Source organism: Loxodonta africana, chromosome 9 (genome assembly GCF_030014295.1).
Source record: "Loxodonta africana isolate mLoxAfr1 chromosome 9, mLoxAfr1.hap2, whole genome shotgun sequence".
NCBI classification, from domain to species: Eukaryota; Metazoa; Chordata; class Mammalia; order Proboscidea; family Elephantidae; genus Loxodonta; species Loxodonta africana.
This window is the reverse complement of record NC_087350.1, coordinates 36,154,310-36,173,563: the sequence shown is the minus strand read 5'-3', so window position 1 is coordinate 36,173,563 and position 19,254 is coordinate 36,154,310.

Below are 19,254 nucleotides of genomic sequence, written 5' to 3'. Positions count from 1 at the left end.
AAGGAATGGCTGGTGGGTTTGAACTACTGACTTTTGGTTAGCACAAAATGTTAACAGTCATTATTTCCAGAAAGGATGGCATGGTAGAAGTTACGTTTTTAAAATATTTTCCCTATTGTTTTTGCTTTAGATATCTGTTTATTTTACCTTTTGACCTAAAGAATCCCTCTTTTTGAGGCTACTAAATCTACCCCTTTCACTACCTCTATTCACTAGATGCCAGTTATGTCAAACCAAAATATCTTCAGACATTGCCAAATGCCCTCTAGGGGGCAAGATTGCCACCTGTTGTTGTAGCAAAAAAAAAAAAATTGTTGTAGCAGTCGAGGTAAATACAAAATGGTTTTATATTTACTTCCAGGTGTAATCCAAATATCATCCATTTAAAACACACAGTGCAACTGACTTGATTAGTAAACTTTCACTTAAAGCACAATAAAAGTTAAAAAAATAAAACACACAGTGCAAATATTAATGTTCCATTTTGAAGATAGGTATACCGAGGTTTAAAAAGTTTTTAAATTACTTGTGAATTAAGTACTATTGTTATGATCACAACTCAAGAAAGTCCTCATAGGGATGGAAATATTTAAGGGGAAAAACTTAAAATCAATAAAGTATAGTTTTTTTTTTTTTCTTGAGTATATATGGTTTTGAATAAAATGGGTATTTCCTGTTTTTCTTCTAGTAACTCCCCTGAATATGCTCAACAATCTATTTACCTTAAGACCAGAGGAATTATTGAGCCAAATATTTCAGAAATTTCCTACCATGTTAATACTGTTCTTTCCTGAAAATGATTAGCTCTAAGCTCAACAATTTTGCTTTTATTTATTCCCAGAGTGAACTTATTGGGGAAATTTTCTCATATTCATTCTATAGCTGTGTGTCAGTGACTGTGTTAGGTGTTGGAAATATAATCATGATTATAACACACAGGGGAATTTACCTCAAGGAGCCTTCACTTTAGCAAATATCTGAAGGATGGGTAAGATTTAGACAGGTGAAGGGAACAGTGATTTGGAATAGAGTCTGGAAAGAACGTCCCAAGCAGAGCAAACAGCAGGTGGAAAGGTGCTGGGGCAAGAGAAAATAAGACATGTGAGAAGAATGTCCCCACACATCTGTCATTTTGTCATATTATGATGGCTTGCATGTTGCTGTGCTGCTGGAAGCTATGCCACCGGTATTTCAAATACCAGCAGGATTACTCGTGATTTGCAGACTAAGAGAGACTAGGAAGAAGGAGCTGGCAACCCTATAAGACAGAGTAGAGCTGCTCCATAGAGTTTCCAAGACTGTGATCGTTACAGAAACTCTTGAAAAAGTTAGCCAGTGAAAACCTTATGAATAACAGTGGAACACTGTAAATATTGAATATATCATGGACTGCTAGAAAAACAAACAAATGTTTTTTGGAAGAAGTACAGCCAGAATGCTCTTTAGAAGCAAGGATGGCAAGACTTCATCTCACATACTTTTGGACATGTTATCAGGAGGGACCAGTCCCTGGAAAAGGATATCACGTTTGGTAAAGTAGAGGGTCAGTAAAAAAGAAGACCCTCAGGGAGACGGATTGACACAGTGGCTGCAACAATGGTCTCAAGCATAACAACAATTGTGAGGATGGTGCAAGACTGGGAAGTGTTTCGTTCTGTCGTATATAGGGCCCCTGTGAGTCAGAACTGACTCGACAACATCTAACAACAACAACAAAAACATAAAGTGTAGATATGCTATTGTATAGTGGGAGCCCTAGTGGCACAGTGGTTAAGAGCTCAGCGGCTAACCAAAGGGTTGGTGGTTTGAATCCACCAGCCACTCCTTGGAAACCTTATGGGACAGTTTTACTCTGTCCTATGAGATTGTTAAGAGTCAGAATCAGCTCGATAGCAAAGGGTTTTATTATATCATATATTTATTTTTTTTTTATATTTATTATATAGTGTATAAAGATGGAGAATGATGTTTAAAATGAGACTTAGAGAAGCATTTCAAGGCTAAGAATGATATATGTTGTTCAGTAGTCAAGTAGAATAAAGACGAAAAGTGTCCATTGGATTTAGCAAAAAAAATGAATAATGGTGACCTTCATAAAAGAAATTCCAGTAGACTGTTAAAAGTAAAAACATGATTTCACAAGTTGTAGAGTGAATGGGAAGGAGACCTGGTGGCACAGTGGTAAAGTGCTGGCTGCTGACTGAAAGGTTGGTGGTTCAAATCCACGGGAGAAAGATGTGGCAATCTACTTCCATAAAAATCACCTGTTTGCCGTCAAACCTCTTCCAACCCATAGCGACCCTGTAGGACAGAATAGAACTTCCCCATACAGTTCCCAAGACTGTAATCTTTATGGAAGTGCACTGCTACATCTTTCTCTCATGTAGTGGCTGGTGGGTTCAAACCACCCACCTTTCAGTTATCAGTGGAGCGCTTGCCATAGCAACACAGCCCTGGAAACCCTATGTGGCAGTTCTACTCTGTCCAGTTGCATTGCTATGATTCAGAATCAACTTGATAGCAACCGGTTTGGGCTTGGGTTTAGAATAAATGTGAGAGAAGATAACGAAGTCAGTGTATTAGTTTCCTATTTCCTTTGTAACAAATTACCACAAGATTAAAGCAACACAAATGTATTATCTTACAGTTCTGGAGGTCAGAAGTCCAACGTGGTCTCACTGGGCTAAAATCAAGGCTTCAAAAAGTTGGCAGGACTGTGTTATTTCTGGAGGCTCTAGGAAAGAATCTGTTTTCTTGACTTTTCCAGCTTCCAGGGCCCGCCCATATCCCTTGACTCATGGCCTCCTTCCATCTCCAAAGCCACTTATGGCTGCTTGACTTTCTCTCATCACATCACTCTGACTTTTTTGCCTCACTCTTCCACATTTAAGTAACCCTTGTGATTACACTGGGTCTATCTGGAAAATCCAGAATAACGATTTTATTTTAAGATCAGATAGGGCCCTGGCTAGAAGCCTGAATATCTGCAAACTTAATTCTCCTTGAGAATATATTAACAGTTCCTAGGATTAGAACTCGTACATCTTTGGGCATCTTGGACATTGGCCTACAAGTATAACAAGTCTTTAAATAAGCTTGTTTCTGAGGAGAAAGACAGAGGTATAACAGCAGATCGAACAGGAATGGGATCAATAGGGGATTATTTTCAAAGATAGGAGAGACGTGTTTGCATTTTATGGGAGAAAATGGAATGATAATCAACAACGTAAGTTTTCTGAGGAAGGAGTGGAAGGTGAAGTGGGGGAAGCAAAGGATCTCCAGAGCAGAGATGAAAGTATCTTTAGAGAGAAGAGGAGAAAACAGCAAGTGTGGGTGCATGTATGTCTATAGGTTTGGTGGCAAGAATTTGAAGTTCCATTCTTTGGCTTCTCTGTGAATTAAAAAAGAAAATCATCTACTAAGAAGGAGAAGACAGGGTATAAGATTGGGTATTTCGGGAGAATGAACAATACAGTTGTATGGGAATCCGAACTAATTGTGTCACACAAAGGCTATCTAACAATGTGATAAAGGAGACCAGGGATGTACCGTGGTACTTATTTATGTAGTTTTGTGGTTTTCACAGGCAGCACTAGGATGCTCTGGAATAATAAAAATAATGTAGATGGTGGACTGAGAGCTCACTCACACAGACCTGAGAGATGCTCCTAGAGCTTATCCCTGTAAATTACTGCAACAGTTTAATAGGCCTAGAACTGTATTCCAATGCTCACTTTACCATTAAAACAAAAGCATTCTCTTCCCAGAATATATTGAAAGATTAAAGGGACATATACCTACTCCTCACTTGTTGCCTATCTCAGTATCTGATATTTTGCCTTTATGACAATATAAAAAATCTACTATCTGACTATTTTGTGCATTAGTAATGTACATCTGGTAGTAACGAACATCAAGGTGCAAGACACGGGTAACGTTGTCTGTGATGGTTAAGGTTATACGTCAAAGTGTCTAGGCCATGATTCTCAGTGGTTTAGCAGTTATGTAATGATGTAATTTGGCAGTTACATATTGGTATAGTCATTCTCCATTTTGTGATCTGATGTGGTCATCCTTCGTTTTCCCATAACACTGATTTTCACATAATGACCTGGTCTTTGGAACCTAACCATGCTGATAAGTGAGGAGTGGCTCATAGCATCATATTTTCTATGGTAGAAACTCCAGAACAATATTTGACTTAGCTTGAGCCTAAGAGCAAAAATGAATTGTGGTGTCATCACACCAATTTACCTCCCTGCATGGTACAAGTGTTTAATGCTCCTAGCTGGTAATCAAAAGGTTGCAGAGTCCAGTATACCCAAAATAAGTCACATCAGAAGAAGGACCTGGTGATCTACTTCTGAAAAGAGGCCATTGAAAACCCTATAGAGTACAGTTCTACTCTGACACATGTCGGGTCACCATGAGTAACAATTGATTCAACAGCAACTGGTTTTAAGATAAAGCAACAAAATAATCCTAGTCACAAAAGTAGATTCTCTTAGGAAAATAAAAATGCAAAATAACTGAATTTTTTAAATCAGATCAATAAACTTCCCTCATTCTATATATTATTAGGTTCACTCCACATGCACTGAAAGAAGACTCAGTTACAATGCCATAAAAATAATTCTTGTAGAAGATGCTGTGGGTGCTGCACCCATATCCTAACCCCCTCACCACATCAGCGGACAACATTTCAGCTTTCCACTGCCAGCTCATGCATTTCTTTTTCCAGAAGAGCTTTCCCTGTATAAGCCAGAGGTGCTACTCGCCTCCAGTCACACTCAACCAATGACTGATGTGAGTTGCTGTTCATATACCAGCTCCCCCATCCCTTAGAAGAACTCTGAAGCATGTGTTCCACAAAGGCTCCCAGAATTTTCTGGTGTGGGGAGGTAGGTGGTTGTCTCAGCCTAGATACTCTAGAGAAACAAAAGGGCTCTTTCGGTTGTGGAGGCTAGAAAGTCCCAAAACCATCAGTCAGGCATCAGGCTGGAGGCTTCTCCTGAATCATACACGTATAGAGGCTGATAAACATAAATCAGCAGGCCAGATGACAGACCGCTGACCCATGGGGCTGTAGAAGCAGATGAATCAGGTCAGATGATTGGCTGCTGGCTCACATCCCAAGAACCGGGGGTCAGATGATGACAAGCGAGATACAGGATCCAGAGCAAGAGTGACTTTGGCCAGAACGTCCATATATATTGGATATAGGTCATACCCTCAAGAAATTACCCTTACATCCGATACTTGAGAAAGGGCTTGACTTGACTAAGGGTGTGACTTGAGTAAGGCTGTGACTGGAGTCATACCCTTTAGTAAGGGCATGACTCAAGATACACACACATGAATCCTGTCTCATTAATGTATAGAGATTTAGGACTTACAACACATAAAATGGAGGATAAGTACACAACACTACAAAATGGAAGACAGTTACATCAGATCACAAAATGAGGACAATTACACAATACTGAGAACCATGGCCCAGCCAAGTTGACATATAACATTAATCTTCACGGTCTAACCCTTGTCACTTTGGCACCTGAACACATCTCCTTTAACCATACATAATCTCTAAATAAAGACAATTATAAGGCCGTACTTGCACCTAACATGATACAACTAAACATGAGCACAACCAAAAACACACTAGCCCCATTTACATCTTTTACATCTTATATTTTATAAGTGAGGGAAGACAACCAAAATAATAGCTACATATATACACATACATTTTTTTTTTATGCACACATACACATTAAAAAAAAAAATCAAGGAAGAAATACTCATAACAATTACAGTCTGCATTTCTGCAACTAGTCATGTGATCATAACCAGTATTTAGAACTACCTTATGCTATATCCATTCTGCATTCCTTTTACCTCAGCGAGCACCTCAGCTGGTCATGGTCCTTTGCCTAGTGTGTTGACCCAAATCTTTAATCGTGAAGGGTTTGGGCCATTAGTAGTCACATCGAAATTGGGTTTCTGTAGTTTTCCATTAACTTTAATTACAGGACATAGTAGTACTAAGAAATGCCCTAAGGGATCTCCTATATTCCAGATATGGCCTTTTTTACCTCCTTTATGTAGTAAGAATCTGATTCCCCCTTGGTAATCAGGATCAATCACACCAGCCAATACGGTAACTCCTTTCTTTGCCTGTTGATACAGAGGCATGAGGAGCCCAAAGTGGCTGGGTGGCATTCTTAACTTCCAGTTCAATGGAATTAGTGTTGTGCATCTAGGTGGGAGCATTCCTCCCTTTGGAAGTAAGACTTCCAGATCCACAGAGCATAGGTTCGCAAGGACAGGAGACAAAAATTTTCCGAGTGGGTCACTGGGAGTAATATTGTTACCGCTCTCATTTCTACCCTTTGATACCTGGACCCATGAATCCTGGCTATGGGAGAGACACAGCACCGTATACTGGACACTGGTTTACAGCATATACGGCCTCCTGGAGAACATTGCCCCAATGTTGCAAAGTATTGCCACTTAGCTGATGTCATAATTTTGTCTTTAGAAGGCCATTTATTTGTTCTATCAAGCCAGCTGCTGCAGGATGATGGGGAACATGGTAAAGACCAGTGAATTCCATGAGCATGGGCCCATTGCCACACTTCATTTGCTGTGAAGTGAGTTGTTTGATCTGAGCCAATGCTGTATGGGATACCACAAGGGTGAATAAGGCATTTTGTGAGTCCCCAGATGGTAGTTCTGGCAAAAGCAGAGTGCAGGGAAGGCAAATCTGTATCCAGAGTATCTACCCAGTAAGAATAAAATGCTGCCCTTTCCATGATGAAAGCGGTACGATATAATCAACCAGGATGCTGGCTGATCACCTTGAGTAATGGTGCCATATCGGGGACTCAGTGTTGGCCTCTGCTGCTGGCAAATTGAGCACTCAGCAGTGGCTGTAGCCAAGTCAGCCTTGGTGAGTAGAAATCCATGTTGCTGCTGCCACACATAGCCTTCATCCCTACAACCATGGCCACCTTGTTCATAAGCCCAGGCCATTCCACCACCCTTTAGCCCCCCAAAAATTCATGCCCTTGCACATGTAAAACACATTCACCCCATCATATCATCCCAAAAGTCTTAAATCAGCTCCAAGTCCAAAATTCAAAACTTCCTCTTTATCTGTGAAATCTAGAATACGAATTGTCTGTTTCCCAAGTACAATGGTGGGACAGGCACGAGATAGACATTTCCATTAAAAATGGCAGAAATGTGAAGAAAAGAAGGGATGATAAGCACCACCAAGTCAGCAGAACACATTACACTAGCTCTCAAGGCTTGAAAATAATTTCTGTCATCTGAGACCATTTAGATAATGGCCCTGCCCTCCAGGCTCTGGGTGTTAGCCACACTCTCAAGATTCTGGGTAGAGGCCCCTTGGCCCTCTGCTTCAGCTTTGTCTTCCAGGCCCACTGTTCCCTCGGCTTTGGGTGGTCCCATTCTCCTAGTCCATCTAAGTGGCAACCACAGACCCTCGGCCCCAGCAGGCCTCTTTTCTGCTGCTTGAGCATGGAAGCACCCCTGCCCCCAGCTTTGAGCAGCAGGTCTGGCCCCATCCTGCTGGCACTCATGAACAGCAGCCCCATACTCTAGAACTGAGTTGGTGAAGATCTGACTCTTTGAAACCTAGAAGGCTGTGGCTCCACACTTTGATACCCCAGAGGTCATGGCCCTACCCTTTGAGACTGAAGCAGCTCAGTTTCCTATGTTCCTTGTCTCTTCAGCTTCTGCTTCCTAGTTTCTTGGACTCTTAGCCCCTCATGCCTCACCACCCACGTCTACCCTGCTGGGGCAAGTGTTCCAAAGCTCTGTAGCTCCATTGATACGTGCCTGGAGGCACCCCACTCCACCAGAAACTTTGGCCAGAAGGCACTCAGCTCTCTTGCTCCACGGGTCAGCAAGCCTAGCTCCACCACCAATAAGTGTTTGGAGGCACCCCAATCTGCCAGGAAGCTTCCTGCACAAAGGCACGCAAAATTCTCACTCTGTGGGTGGACTCCAACACTATCTCATGCTGGTCTCCTGGTTCTGCCACTGCTTCTCATTGTCTGCATCGTCTCCAGTATAACAGCTCTCCTCATTTCCTCCTGAGTCCTCACCAGAATTGTCTTTGATGTCCATAATTCCACCAAAAGTCTCTTCAAGGCAATAGTCTAGTAGGCTTTTACTATTAAGCACTTTAAAACTCTTCTAGCCTCTATCCGTTCACAGTTTCAAAACTGCTTCCACATTTTAGGCATCTGTTAGAATGGTACCCCATTCTCAGTACCAAATTCTGTCTTGATTATCTAGTGCTGTTGTAACAGAAATAGTACAAGCGGGTGGTTTAACAAATAGAAATTTGTTCTCTTACAGCCTAGGAGACCAAAATTCCAATTTCAGGGTGCCAGCTATAGGAGAAGGCTTTCTTTCTCTGTCAGTTCTGAAGGAAAGTCCTTGTAATCAATCTTCCCTTGGTCTAGGAGCTTCTCAGAACAGAAACCCTGGGTCCAAAGGACGCGCTCTGCTCTTGGTGCTGCTTTCTTGGTGGTATGAGCCCCCTCTGTCTCTCTGCTGGCTTTTCTCTTTTATATCTCAAAAGAGATTGACTCAAGATACAATCTAATTGTGTAGATTGAGTTCTGCCTCATTAACATAACTGCCTCTAATCCTGCCTCATTAACATCATAGAGGCAGGATTTACAACATACAGGAAAATCACACCAGATGACAAAATGGTAGACAATCACACAATACTGGGAATCATGGCCTAGCCAAGTTGATACACATTATTGTGGGACAAAATTCAATCCATAACACTACCTCACTCCATGGATTAACACTGCCCTCTTTAGTACTGGAAGCAGAGTCAACAGCACCTTTAAGAATAGCCAGACTTGAGCTGGGGTCTTAAACACTAGCAAGCAGCCATCTAAGATGCATCAATTGGTCTCAACACACCTGGAGCAAAGGAGAATGAAGAACACCAAAGACATATGGTAAAGATGAACCCAAGAGACAAAAAGGGCCACATAAACCAGAGACTACATCAGCCTGAGACTGGAAGAACTAGATGGTGCCTGGCTACAACCAATCACTGCCCTGACAGGGAACACAAAAGAGAATCCCTGATGCAGCAGGAGAACAGTAGGATTCAGATGTCAAATTCTTGTAAAAAGACCAGACTTAATGGTATGAATGAGACTAGGGGGACCCCAGAGGTCATGGTCCCCAGACCCTTTGTTAGCCCAAGACTGGAACCATTCCCAAAGCCAACTCTTCAGACAGAGATTAGACTGGACTATATGATAGAAAATGATACTGGTGAGGAATGAGCTTCTTGGCTCAAGTAGACACATGAGACTATGTGGGCAACTCCTGTCTGGAGGGGAGATGAGAAGGCAGAGGGGGAGGAGCTGGTTGAATGGACATGGGAAATACATGGTGGAGGGGAGGACTGTGTTGTGCCATTAGGGGAAGAGCTGCTAGGAGTACATAGCAAGGTGTGTATAATTTTTTGTATGAGAGACTGACTTGATTTGTAAACTTTCACTTAAAGCACACACACACAAAAAAGTTAGCCAGACTTGAGAACCAATTTAGAAAACTCATTTTTAGAATTTTGTTTTTCAGAACCACTCTGGGTACCAAATGTCTTAGGCTGGATTCTCCAGAGAAGCTAAACCAGTGAAACATATATATATATAAAGAGATTTAACCAAAAAAAAAAATCTGAGTGGCAATACAAACATCAGATAAAATAGGCGTTAAAGCTAAATCCACGATAAAAGACAAAGAAGGGCACTATATAATGATTAAAGGGATGATCCATCATGAAAACTTAACCATAAAAAAATCTATGCACCCAATAACAGGGCTTCAAAATACATAAAACAAATTCTAACAGCACTGAAAAGAGGAATTGACAGTTCCACAATAATAGCAGGAGACTTCAACACATCACTCACAGTAAAGGAGAGAATATCTAGAAAGAAACTCAACAAAGATACAGAAGAACTAAAGAGCACAATCAGCCAACTTGACCTCCTAGACCTATATAGAACACTCTACCCAACAGCTGCAAAGTACACATTCTTTTCCAATGCACATAGAGCGCTCTCCAGAATAGACCACAATTTAGGCCACAGAGCAATGCTCAACAAAATACAAAACATTGAGATAATACAGAGTATCTTCTCTGACCACAGTGCCACCAAAGTAGAAATTAACAACAGGAACAGTTAGGAAAAGAAATCAATTACCTGGAAACTGAATAACACCCTGCTTTAAAAACCACTGGGTAATAGAAGAAATCAGAGATAGAATAAAAAAATTCCTAGAATCAAACGAGAATGAAAACACATCATACCAAAACCACTGGGACACAGCAAAGGCAGTCCTCAGAGGACAGTTTATAGCAATAGATGCACACATCAAAAAAGGAAAAAGGGACAAAATCAAAACATTAGATACACAACTTGAACAAACAGAAAAAGAACAGCAAAAGAAGCCCACAGCCACCAGAAGAAAGGGAATAATAAAGATCAGAGTAGAAATAAATGAAATAGAGAGTAGAAAAACAATAGAAAGAATCAACAAAACCAAAAGTTGGTTCTTTGAAAGGATCAACAAACCACCGGCCAAAGTGACAAAAGAAAAATAGGAGAGGACTCAAATAACCCAAATAAGAAATGGAATGGGGTACATTACAACAGACCCAACTGAAATAAAAAGGATCATAACAGAGTATTATGAAAAACTATACTCCAACAAGTTTAAAAACCTAGAGGAAATGGACAAATTTCTAGAAATACACTACCTACCCAAACTAACACAAAATGATGTTGAAAATCTGAACTGACCCATAACAAGAGATTGAAAAGGTTAAAAAAAAAAAAAAAACTCTCAACAAAAAAAAAAGTCCTGGCCCAGATGGCTTTACTGGAGAATTCTACCAAACATTCAAAGAAAAGCTTACACCAGTACTACTCAAACTCTTTCAGAATCTAGAAAAGGAAGTGATACTTCCAAATTCATTCTATGAAGCCAGTATAATCCTAATGACAAAACCAGGCAAAGACACCACAAAAAAAGAAAATTATAGACCAATATCTCTCATGATGAATATAGATGCAAAAATCCTCAACAAAATTCTAGCCAATAGAATTCAGCAGCATATCAAAAAAAATACTACACAGTGACCAAGTAGGGTTCATACCGGGTATGCAAGGATGGTTCAACATTAGAAAATCAATCAATGTAATTCACCACAAAAATAAAAAGAATCACATAATCATCTCAACTGATGCAGAAAAGGCATTCAACAAAGTCCAACACTCATTCCTGATAAAAACGCTCAATAAAATAGGTATAGAAGGAAAAATTCTCAACATAATAAAGGGTGTATATGCAAAACCAATGGCCAACATCATTCCCAAAGGAGAGAGGTTGAAAACATTCCCCTTGCTAACAGGAACAAGACAAGGATTCCCTTTATCACCACTTCTATTTAACATTGTGTTGAAAGTTCTAGCTAGAGTTATAATGTAAGAAACAGAAATAAAGGGCATCCAAACTGGTAATGAAGAAGTTAAACTCTCCCTATTTGCAGATGATACTATATGTAGAAAACCCAAAAGACTCCACGAGAAAGCTACTGGAACTAATAGATTCAACAGACTAGCAGAATACAAGATAAACACAAACATCAGTTGGATTCCTATACAACAATAAAGAGAACAATGAAAACGAAATCAGGAAAACAATACCATTTATAATAGCTCCTAAAAAAACAAAATACTTAGGAATGAATCCAGCAGGGGCTGTAAAAGGTCTATACAAAGAAAACTACAAAACCCTGCTGCAAGAAACCAGAAGAAATCTACATAAATTGAAAAACATACCATGATCATGGATAGGTAGAATAAACATTGTGAAAAATGACAATTCTACCAAAAGGGATTTACAAATACAATACAATCCTAATCCAAATGCCAACAACATTCTTTAAAGAGATGCAAAAAGCTTATCGTTAACTTTATATGGAAAAGGAAGAAGCCGTGGATAAGTAAAGCACTACTGAAGAAGAATAAAGTAGTAGGGCATGCACTACCTGACCTCAGAACCTACTATACAACTACTGTAGTCAAAACAATCTGGTACTGGTACAATGACAGACACATTGACCAGTGGAACAGAATTGAGAACCCAGATGTAAGTCCATCCACCTATGATCACCTGCTCTCTGACAAGAGCCCAAAGTCCACCAAATGAGGAAAAGACAGTCCTTTTTAACAAATGGTGCTGGCAAAACTGGATGTCCCTCTGCAAAAAAAAACGAAACAGGACCCATACATCACACCATATACAAAAACTAACTCAAAATGGATCAAAGACCCAAATATAAAGCCAAAAACCATGAAGTTCATAGAAGGAAAAATAGGATCAACACTACAGGCCCTAACATATGGCATTAACAGGATGCGAACCACAACCAACAACACCAAGTTTCAGAGGATAAACTAGATAACCTGAATCTTCTAAAAATAAAACACTTATGCTCATCAAAAGACTTCACCAAAAGAGTAAAAAGAGAAACTACAAATTGGGAAAAAGATTTTGGCTATTACAAATCAGACAAAGTCCTAATTTCTAAAGTCTACAAGAAAATCCAACATCTTTACAACAAAAAGACAAATAATCCAATTTAAAAATGGGCAAAGGAAATGAACAGACACTTCACCAAGGAAAACATTCGAGCAGCCAACAGACACTTGAGGAAATGCTCACAATCTCTAGCCATTAGAGAAATGCAAATGAAAACCACAATGAGATACCATCTCACCCCAACATTACTGGCATGGATTAATAAAACAGGAAAGAACAGATATTGGAGAGGCTGCAGGGATATCGGAACTCTTATGCACTCCTGGTGGGAATGCAAAATGATACAACCATTTTGGAAAACAATATGGTTCTTCCTTAGAAAGCTAGAAATAGAGATACCATATGATCCAGCAATCCCATTCCTAGAAATATATCCTAGAGAATAAGAGCCTTCACACAGACAAACATATGAACACCCGTGTTCATTGCAGCATTGTTCACAACAGCCAAAAGATGGAAACAACCTAGATGCCCGTCAACAGATGACTGGGTAAACAAACTGTGGTACATACACACAATGGAGTATTACCCAACACTAAAGAACAACGACGAATTTGTGAAGCATCTCATAACATGGATGAATCTGGAGGACATTATGCTGAGTGAAAAAAGTCAAACACAAAAGTACCAATATTGTGTGAGACCACAGCTGTAAAAACTCATGAAAAGGTTTACATACAAAAGAAACAATCTTTGATGGTTACGAGAGAGGGGAAAGGTGGGGATGGATAAACACTTAATAGACAATAGATAATTGGAAACTTTGGTGAACAGTAAGATAGTACACAATACTGGGGATGCCAGCCCAACCTGTAGGAGGCAAGGTCATGGTAGCTCCATAGACACATCCTAACTCCCCGAGGGACCAAATTCTAGGGTATGGGCTGTGTGGACCATGGTCTCGGGCAATATTTAGCTCAACTGGCATAGCATAATTTATAAAGAATATGTTCTACATTCTACTTTGGTGAGTAGCATCTGGGGTCTTAAAAGCCTGTTAGCAGCCATCTAGGACACTGCACTAGTCTCACCCCTTTGGGAGCAAGGAAGAATGAAGAAAACTAAAGATACAAAAGAAAGATTAGTCCAAAGGACTAATAGACCACAACTTCCATGGCCTCCACCAGCCTGAGTCCAGTATAACTAGATGGTGCCCGGCTACCATCACTGACTGCTCTGACAGGGATCACAATAGAGGGTCCCAGACAGAGCTGGAGAAAAATGTAGAACAAAGTTCTAACTCGAATAGAAAGCAGACTTACTGGCCTGGCAGAGACTGGAGAAACCCTGAGAGTTTGGACTCTGGACACCCTTTTAGCTCAGTAATGAGGTCACTCCTGAGGTTCACCCTTCAGCCAAAGATTGAACAGACCCATGGAACAAAACAAGACTAAAGGGGCACACTAGCCCTGGGACAGAGACTGGAAGGCAGGAGGGAACAGGAAAGCTGGTAATAGGAAACCCAAGTTTGAGAAGGGAGAGTGTTGACATGTTGTGGGGTTGTTAACCAATATCATACAACAATGTGTGTACTCTTTGATGAGAAACTAGTTTGTTCTGTAAATCTTCATCTAAAGTACAATTTAAAAAAGAGAGAGAGAGAGAGATTTATCTCAAGGAAATGGTTCTTGTGGTTGTGGAAGGCTGGCAAGTCCCAAATCCATGGGTCAGGCATCAAGCTGTAAGATTCTCCTGATTCACCTGGTTGCAGGGGCTAACAAATCCAAATAAACAAGGCAGATGTCACACTGCTGGCTCACAGGGCTGTGGAATTTAGCAAATCAGGTCAGATGATAGGCTGCTGACTCACAGGACTGCCAAAGCTGGCGAAGTCCAGAATCAGCAGGTCAGGTTACAGGCTGCTGGCTCAAGCCCTAAGAATGAGAGGTCAGATAATGATGAGCCGGATGCAGGATCCAAAGCAAGAGCGAGCTTTACCAAAGTGTCCCTATATATTTGATGTAGGTTACACTCTCAAGGAAACTCCTCTTACATCAGACACTTGTGTAAGGCATTGACTTAAGTAAGGGTGTGAACTTGAGTCATGATACTATTTAGTAAGGGAGTGACTCGAGATACACCCCTCACCAAGCCTGCCTCATTAACGTATAGAGGTTTAAGATTTACAACACAAAATGGAGGATAATTACACAATACTGGGAATCATGGGCTAGCCACGTTGACAAATAACATTAACCATCACAGGTGTGGTAGCTCCAGTTACTCACAGGTTTGCTGACTTAATCACAAACTATTTTCTTCCTTCTCTTTCCTAAATAACTCCTCTTCTACCAGTGTTTCTTGCATTTTCTACATATACTACTCATAGCTAGACTAACCCAGTGCAGTGATAGCTAGTCTAGAGCTCTGCTTTTGAGGGAATCCAAACGATGACAGTTTGTTTGTTTTTTTTTAACTAAACAACTTAAAAGACTTCCTAGCTTTAAAAAAAAAAAATCCTGGGGTTAATAAAGCGCTATGACTCATAGAATCTTCTCTGGGAGTTTTGCCAATACAGTATTCTGGAATGTATATATGCAGTCATGCTAAGTTCAGCTAAAGAAGCAGTACAGAATAGTCTAGATTGCCACCTGAGTTCCCTGTCCATTGTAAAGCAAAACAAACTTCAATGAGCTAGTGAGGAACCAGAAAACTCAGTCTGTGTTATCGTTTCATCCTGAGACCCATTTCTCTTCATTGAAGTAAAACACTCAAAAGGGCTTCTATAATTGATGTTCTAAACCAGGGATGTATAGTTGGCTTCAGAGGCTGCACATACCCCCGGAATTGTGTGCAAAAAATGTGTACTGGTGAATATGGGCATTTGTATGGGAAAAACACTCATAGCTTCTGTACAATATCCAGGGTGTCGTGTGAAGTAAACCGTCTTAAATTTCCTTCTGTTGCTGGGCTTTCAGAAATAAAAACCATTCTGTGTTAATATCAATTACAGCAATGCTCTCCAACAAGGTGTGTATAAAAGAACAGACACAGAAATGTCAGAAATATGAACAATGGACTAGAAGGTCAACGGAGAACATTGAGCTACCTTCTACAATATGACGGCTTCATCCCTTGCTCCCCTCCACCAAATTACAGAATCATAAATTCTAAGAATTAGAAGAGCCCTTTGAAACCATCTTATAAATGCCACAATGACTCCTCCAGCATCCACACAGAAGATCACACATACTCCCCCCACTCACCCATGAAAATGTCCAAGGGTTGCCTCCTATTGTTTGGTTGGTTTTTGTCGTCTAGATATTTAATTAATAGAAATTTCTTTCCTAGATTAAGCCAAAAATATAACTTTAACTTTTGCTCATCTTTTCTGCCCTCTAGAACAGTAGAAAACAAATTGAAACCCTCTTCATCAAAATAGTTGTCCTGATTCTTAAATGTTAATATCATGTTCTGCTTCTGAGTTTTTCTTCCAAGATGAACACCCTGATTTCCTCAACTATTGTTAATTATGGCATCATTTCCAGGTCCATTACCATCATATCCCTCTCCTTTTTATGCCTTCATTTACCATTCTTCTGAAAATTTGGTCCTAGTAGCCTGGAGTGTAATAGGACATTTACCATCATTAGTTTGGTCACTGTCCATTTAAATAATACAGAAGATATCATCCAATTACAAAGTGTGTTGCAAACTGATCTCAATTATAGAGGTTCTACCACCTAAACCAGGTTACTTATAAGCCCTGTGTACTCAACTAATATGTGTATCATCCTAAATAAAATTTCGGAAATCTTTGAGAGACACATAGAATATGTTTAAGAAAGCAAATTGGATAATCAAGGAAGGTAAGGAGACTGTTGTCTTAGAAGTAAACAAACTGACTTGTATATTAGCTGGAAACTGAATATAACATGGAGCCAGATTGTTTTAGGGTGCTAGACTTTGGTTTATTACTATATCCCAGTTATTAAGAGCTATTGCAGAAATTTAAATGAAGATGATGGTCTGAACTGCATTAGTAGCTCTCTACTGCATTCCAAAGAGTAAGCAAACATGATGGTATAAATTACATCAACCCATGATATAGAGAAAATTATTCACTGCTTAAGTTTTTGTCTGCCAAAAAAAAAAAAAAAAAAGGAAGAGGCAAAGTATTATCTCAAATTTTCATTAAGATTCTAGTTTTCCTAATTAACAACTGCCTCCCTTTTCCTTTGTCCAAGTCCCTCTGAGGGACTGGGAGGCTAGAAACAGAACTCCCATGGGAGGCAGAGCCATGTAGATGGTCTTGAGATGGACTGAATATCCACGTGCAGGACAATCGAAGGAAAACTGAAATTACAAAGGGAAAGGACCACTGTTAACAAAGAAAACATATAGGGCATCAGGCCTAAGGGACAATGGTCATACATTAACTGTAGAAAGGGTAAAGAAGTCAGAAGTCAAGTGGATCCAGGACACGTCAGAATGCAGAGTGGGAATCGGGGCCTTAAAAGCTGGAGAAGCAGCAGACACCTGCTTCTTTGCATCTCTGACTATGGAACCATGCAGTGGTTTTAATAGTTGAAAAACATCTTCACTGTACTACCAAAACCAACTGCCACCAAGTTGATAAATTCCAACTCATGGTGACCCATATAGGCAGAGCAGAACTGTGCTCCATAGGATTTTCATGGCTGTAATCGTTATGGAAGCAGATTGTCAAACCTCTCTTCTGAGTCTCCTCAGGGTAGGATTGAACTGCTAACCTTTTGATTAGTAACCCAGAGCTTAACCGTTTGAACTACTCAGGGACTCCTGCTCAAAGAAAAAAAAAAAAAGCACTTGCAGTGTTCTTGAGATACAATTCAGGGAGTCCAGGTACTTAGATGGGGATAAAAAAATCACAACTTTAATCCCATTAACCTCTAAGAGTTATCATTTCTTTCAATTATGCTGTGACAAGTAATAAATAACAGTGGTATTGAGGGGCCCAGGGGCTTCACCAGATGTCCACAGTAGTTCATGGTGCAACAAAGATTAAGCAAACCAAGTGCGGTTAATATGAGTTGGAAGCCGTGGCTCCAGACTTTAGGTTGAATGCAAGTTTTATGATTCCGACTCATAAGGACAAAGTAGAACTGCCCATAGGGTTTCCTAGGAGTGGCTGGTAGATTCAAACTGCCAGCCTTTCGGTTATCAGCTGAGCTCTTAACCACTGTGCCACCAGGGCTCCAAATTTGCCCTAGCATAGCTTTGATAACAGGAGCTATGGAAACACTAATTCCAGTCAGTGTTTATATATAAAGTTATTTCTTCTTACCCTCTAATCTTGTGGTAATCATATTCAAACTTTACTTAAAAATCAAAAACATATATAAAAAATGTATAGCCATGGAACTTGTCCTAACTGGTCTCTAGTTATTCTGCCCACTATAATCCTATCTTAAACTGAAAACAAAACAACCTAACAAAAATCTCCCTAAGGAAAGTCTTTGAGCATCAGACTATAAAAATCTTCAGTATGGTAGATCTTAATTCTTGTGAGTCTCTTTACTTAATTAATGTCTCAGTCACAATTCCTCTAGCAACAACATAAAGTATTTTTGTTCAAATTTACCAAAATGGAATCCCTTCATTGTTACAGTTGCACCTTGGGTTCTTTGGAGGCCTAAAGCTGGGCCTCCTCAGCTATGAGTTACCATCATTCTAGAGATCCATGAAGCCAGTCGTGGGGATTCTTAAGTTATGTGTTTCAGTTCAGAAAGGTCTAAAGTGTATCTTCTATTTGCCCCTGAGAAAATCATAAAAGTTAACTAGGTGTCAGGATCCTTTGCTTTTGGCTGGGATTACGTCAACTCAGTGTGTTGGTCTCCTGCATGGGATCATCTGTTTAGCCATTACATTATGTCTGTGATTTTTTTCAGCTTTTTTATATTGTTTCTGAAAATGTACACGGCAAAATATACTCCAGTCAACAACTTCTATATGTACAACTCAATGACGTTGGTTACATTCTTCAAGTTGTGCAACCATTCTCGCCCTCCTTTCCCAATCGTAACACTTCCCCCATTACCATCAACTCACTATCCCCCAAGCTTCCTAGCTAACCTTTAGAGTCACTGTTGTCAGTTTGATCCCATATAGATAGTTCTTTAAAAGAGCACAAATGATAAAATACGGTAGATAACAATCAATAAATGAAACTTTTTGTAACGGTCACGGAATATCTTAGTGCTGAAATAATTGAAAAGCAGTAGCCTAGATAGATTTTCAGGATTCCTAGGTAACACTAAGGAAACCCTGGTGGTGTAGTGGTTAAGAGCTACAGCTGCTAGCCAAAAGGTCAGCAGTTCAAACCCACCAGGTGCTCCCTGAAAACCCTATGGGGCAGTTCTGCTCTGTCCTATATGGTCATTATGAGTCGGAATCAACCTGATGGCGGTGGGTTTGGTTTTTTGGTTTTAAGTAACATTACTACTATTTCACCTTCAAGTTCCAAAATTTTAACTTAAAAATTTAGCCACAGTGAAAAAATGGTGGAAGGGGTGATACAGTTTTTTAAAAACACAGTCTGAATCAAAAAATCTGAGAGCCATTGGTGTGATAGGGGCAGGGAAAAGAGAGATCCTG